We start from the raw sequence: 5,615 nt of genomic DNA, 5'->3' as shown, positions 1-5,615 counted from the left end.
AGCTTCGACTATTCACCAAGCACTGTGCTAAGTGGAAAGTTGAACTGGCTTCTGTTTCTGTCACTTACAACCAAAAGTGTCTTAGCTAAGACACCCAGGTATTATTAAGTTTATTTTACAGGTATAAATGTGGGGAACAAGAGGGCATGAATGAGCCTAAACTAAGAGCCTTAGGCAAGAAGCGTAGATATAGAAAATATACCCTTGTCTGGGCTCTTTCCACTGCACTTCACTGCCTCGGGGAGATACTTGTCAAACTTTCTCTGCATTCTGCTAAGATCGGAAGGTGAACGTGCGTGGTGTGTTATCCCAAGAGGGAGGCACTAACAACCTCCTGGGTAAGGCTGAAGAACTTGATGACATTCTTAACTTTTAAGGCAGTACAACATGATAATTATAAAAATGAATTTGCGGACCAATAAACCTGGGTTCAAATTCTCACCTTGCTGGGCAGGTGACCTTGATTAACTTACTGGGTCTCAGTATCCTTCTCTGTAAAATGCGGATAATTATAACTACCACTGTGTTTGTCATGAAGCTTCGCTGAGATAATGATGCCTGTGAGCCCTGAATGCTGCATGCCTGGCATAGATCAGGCACTTGGTGAGTACCATTTGTTAAGATGGTGACGATGATGTTGTTGTTGATGCTGCTGCTGCTGACCTACCAAATTATTCATCTTGGCAGAAGCACTGTGGCCCTCAGGTGGTTAATATTAAGCAATTCTATTCAACAGGTTAGCCTGTTTAGTTTCCTAGCAGCTATATTTCAAGGCTGGTATTGGTGTGTGCTGTGGGGTCGGTGAGTCGTTGGCCCTGGGTGTCTTTACGTCATCCAGGTAAGGTTGCCTTTGCTATTGTTCATGCTGAAGACCTTTGGGGAGCTCCAGCCAAGTATGTCATCGGGCCCTGGAGAGCATCTAGAGTGGCTTTGCATTGGAATTTGTACAAGGTGTTCTGCCGTCCAGCTGAGTCAGAATTAGTGGTGTTCTAGATAAGGCAGAGACTCCACTCAGACTCTTAGAGTCTCATCAAAGCCTCTTTGCAAAAAGGTCACTGGTCTACTTTCATCCAACAGCAGAAGCTCCCAGCCCACTGGGTTCATTTTGGAAGCTGTGGTGGGCTTGTCTGCCATGCAGTTGCTATTAAAATCTCAGTAACGGGGGAAAGTCATCTTCCCATGTTCCTTGGTGCCCGCTTGGCACTGAGGATGGTAGTACGAGGAGAGAGTCCCCACCCGAGGAATGAAGCAAAGCCCAAGCCCTGGAGGTAAATCCCTAGCAGGTCCCAGGGCAGGCAAATCATTAACTGTCTGTAAGGGGGCTGTGAATTAGAACTGTCCCTCAGGCTGGACCACAATGCCACAAACTCTTCAAGGACAGCTACAAAGGGAATTTTTAAAGTCTCAAGGTTATTGTATAATTTTAGAAGTTTAAGGTCGTGTATAATAAAAATCATATATTATTTAAATGCCACTCTTTTTTTTCCCTATAAAGTATGTGGGGGAGGCAGAGAGAGAGAGAAGAGAGAGAGAAAGGGGCAAAGATAGAGACCAAAGCAGAGAGAGAGAGATTTCAAATATCATTTAATGCCTAAATGTCATAGGCTTAAAAAATTCAACAGAATTCTCATGCATTCTTTCCCACAGGGGGCTACCCTTTAAACAACGACCTTTAAAAAAAACCCAAGCAAACAAACAGCCCTGATACTGATGACGTGTGTTCTTTTTCAGCATGGACATTCTGCTGTTGACAGGATGAATTTCATCAGCCCAAATGGTCAGTATTTGGGGTGGTAGATCTTAGGACCTAACAGATGTTTATGGCCCACATCTGTCTGGGGTGACTGAGTTCCTGGTTCTTTCAAGATGGGATGATTTAAATAATTGTTCTTTACTGCGGTTGTAAAAATTCCATTCTGCCTTTCTAGCTGCGGTGATTTATTTGAAGACCCCAGGGGCAGGCAAGGTTGGAGCGCAGAGTAAGCTATAGATAAACATACCAATTACATTGCAGGTGTTACTTCCCCAAAGATTTCCAAAAATGGCTCAAAAAGCAGTGTTTCACAGTGGAAAGGGCATGGTTCTTGAAGTCTGAAGGCCTGGGCTCATGCCTTGGCAACATTAATAAGCTCCCAGAGGGAGCTACAGTGCGGCTACACAGAGAAGCCTTTCCAGGTAATTGCAGATGTTTTGCAAGGCTACTGGAGACAGCAACTCTCTTGAGAAAATAATTAATAAGAACTCTGCTTAAAGTCAGCACTTTGAACAATTGCACACCGAGAGACTGATAAATCTCTATAATTAATATTAAACATGTTGATACGTGGAAGTGACCTTCCCAGCTCGGACCAGTGTGGAATGAGACCAGTTCGGTCAAGTTAAGCAGGTCCTGGGTGATACAGAATAGGGATCCAGGTAGGCTCTACACATAGAAATTCTTTTCCTAGCTAAGGGGTCCACTAACTGTTAGCAGGGAGGATTGGAAGTTGTGTCTGAATTTCGCTCTATGTAGTATGATTACGAATCTTCTATTCTCAGTCCTTTGCCAGTCCTCAAATACAGCAGCCCTTTCAGGTATTAAGAGAAAAGTAGGCTCTGTAAATAGTTGTCTATACTCACTGTCTTCAATTCTTTTCTTCCATCCTCTCTTGAATCCGTTGTAATAAGGCTTGTCAAGGTCCCCAGGGACCAATGATGAAGCTAGTTGTCAGTTATTCTCCTTGAACTCTCAAAAGCATTTGACTCGGTTGATCACCCCTTCCTTCCTGAAATACTTCCTTTTTTTGGCTTCCAGGAGACCATAGTCTCCTGGTTTCCTATTGTTCCTCCTTCACCACCACCCCTCCCTTCCTTCTTAGTGTTCTTTCCTGGCTTCTGTTAACCTTCCTGACATTCTAACCATAGAGAATGCCGGGGATCAGTCAATGAACCTTGCCTCCTCTTTGCCTACATCCAATCCTTGGTGATTGGATCCAATACGATGGTTTTAACAACCATCTCTAGGCTGATGCATAAGAAAGCACCGTTTTATGGGTCCAAGGGGTTGAATATCAGTACCTTCATATAGTTAAACCTAATGACTCCCAAGCATCATTGCCCATGAGCTCCAGGTACCTCCATCTACTTGTATATGGGGCTTGATATTTTCTCTGGGATGACTAAGATGCCTTACAAGCATAATATTCTTGCTTATTTCAGTTAATGACAAGTTCATTTTTCCAGTTGTTCAGCTAAAAATCCTTGAATCCTCTATTCCTCTGACAACCAACATCCAATCCATCTGCAAATCCTTTTGACTCTAACTTCAAAATATATCCAACCCTGACAACAGTTACCATCCCCTCTACATGTTGGCTCATGGTATTATAATCTCTCATCTGGCTTATGGAATGCTTTCTAACTGGATCCTTGCTCTGTCCTTGCCCCGTAAAGCAGCAGGGGAACTCCTGTTAAAACACAATTTAGACCATGCCAATTCTTTGCTTAAAACCTCTGACTTACTCCGAGTTAAAGTCAAAGGTCTTGCAATGGCTTCCCAGTCTCTGTAGAGATCTGGCTGCTGTTTCTTCCCTAGGCTTAACACTGAACTTCTCCTCGCCCACTCCAGGCACACTGACTCCTTGTTGTTCTTCTAGATATGTTTCTGCCTCAGGACCTTTGCACTGACTAGTTTTTCCACCTGGAATTCTTCTCCCCTGGATAGCCTTATGGGTCAGGTTCAGTTTCTTATTGTTCTGCTTTGGAACCCATTATTTCCACTACCTGCCACTATGTGCCAGTCCGTGTGCCAAGTGCTATGGATACAGTGATGGCAAAACTATAGCAGTTCTTACCCTTGTGGAGCTTCTATTTAGTGTCTGTGGGGGGACATATACTAACCGAATAATTGCGCAAACCTGCAGAAGCGGAGCTCAGATGAGTGCTGTAAGAGGGAGATACTCGCGCAATGAGAGCTTAATGGAAGGATCTGGGGAGGCTTCTCAGAGGAGGTGATACTTGAGCTGGGAATGATGGAGGGCCATGGTTCTCTCGGTGCGCTGATTGGTGCACACGTGGACCTGTGACTCTTGCTAGGTCAATGACTGTCACCAGGCCTCCATGCCCTGGGGGTTTTCTATCAGGATGTGGGAGAAAGTGATCCCTTTTTTCCAGGTAGCTGAGCTATTGGCTGTGAGCCCAGAGCTGCTGGTGGTTACATCTCCATAGTTGGAAGGATCTTACCTGATGGAAGAAAGAATCAAGACCGCATTAGAAAAAACTTAGATGGGCTGGATGGAGAGTTCTGACAGTAGGGGAGGCTCCTGATCCGGTGTCCCCAAATCCAATTCTTTCCCTGGGTTATGTGAGCCATTAAACTAGTTGGGCGGTTTTAGCAAGTTCAGTTTAGCGATTTGTCCCTTGAGATATGTGCATCCTGACCAATCTTCTTCCCTCCATAAGAGGAGCAGAAGGGTGCATCTCTGGGAGAAAGAGCTCAGCTTGACAAGACCCAGAGCCTCCTTCTCAGGTTCTCCCCTCCTCCCCAGCATCTTCAGTCTCTTCCTCACAAGAGCCGCATCAAAAGGGAGGAGGGTCATGGATTCTGGTGGATTTGAGGGCAGCCGTGACAATGATCATGGACAGAGCTGAACCAGGTGGGGCCTCAGCTGCTTTATCAAGTGTTCTCACCTTTTCTAAAAGTTAAGGTCTAGAGAAAAAACTCTCTGAGCCCAAGATTAAATACTTATCATGAAATGCTTCCTTTCTCTTTCTTATCTCTTACAGTAGACGCTTCGTGGTGTAAAATGTAAGAAGCCCTTAGGGTAAAAAGTAAGCCTCTCTTTGTCTTCTCCAGTCATGAGTTCCTCTCCTTAGAGACAGCTTCTGGAGTATCCTTCCAGAGGAATTTTACACACAGACAAGGGAGTATGTAACTCTGAGTGCATATGGTTTCACACAAATGGTTTCCTGCTATGCATGCTGTTCTGTCTCTGGCTCTTAGTACTCACTGTATTTTTGGTTATTGTTTCATATAAGCGCACATAAAGTGGTCTCAGCCTTCTTATAAGTTCCAGAACGTTCTATTGTGTAGAGGTATACGTGCTTAACCAGCTCCCAATTAAAGGATTGTTTCCAGTCTTTTGCCATTATCAAAGCTTTCCCCAGTGCTCAAAAGATGATACACACATCTTTGGGTCTATGGACAGGGTTCTCGGTAGGGTAAATTGGGTGATGTTTTCCCTTTAATTTTCATTTTGTCCTCCTCTGGATCTGAAATGCACTCTCTCTCTTAGTCCAGAGAGGGGGTATAATTAGAAGAAGATCGTAGAATAAGTGATGAGCTAAGTCAGAATTAGAACTCGGATGCCAGGCCTCCTAATCCATCCAGCATTGCCTCTGCCCAACTCCACGTGGCCCCCTGGCTCACCAGAGAAGCAGGCAACAGCAGCTGAGCTGGGGAAGGTGCAGGAGTGGGGCTGGGGGAGGGAGGGTGATTATAGCCCAAGCTGTTGATAAGGCAAGGCAACAAGGGAGGGCTCCATCCAGGGTGTTTAGGACCTGGGGAAGGAGAGGCTGAAGGTGCATGGCCCAGAAAATGAACTTAGGAGTGAAAACAAAAGGCAAGTATCCATTTT

Source organism: Monodon monoceros, unplaced genomic scaffold, assembly GCF_005190385.1.
Source record: "Monodon monoceros isolate NGI ecotype Baffin Bay Population unplaced genomic scaffold, NGI_Narwhal_1 Super_Scaffold_9, whole genome shotgun sequence".
Taxonomy (NCBI): Eukaryota; Metazoa; Chordata; class Mammalia; order Artiodactyla; family Monodontidae; genus Monodon; species Monodon monoceros.
The sequence above is the reverse complement of the archived record's forward strand: the minus strand, read 5'-3'. Positions refer to the sequence as shown.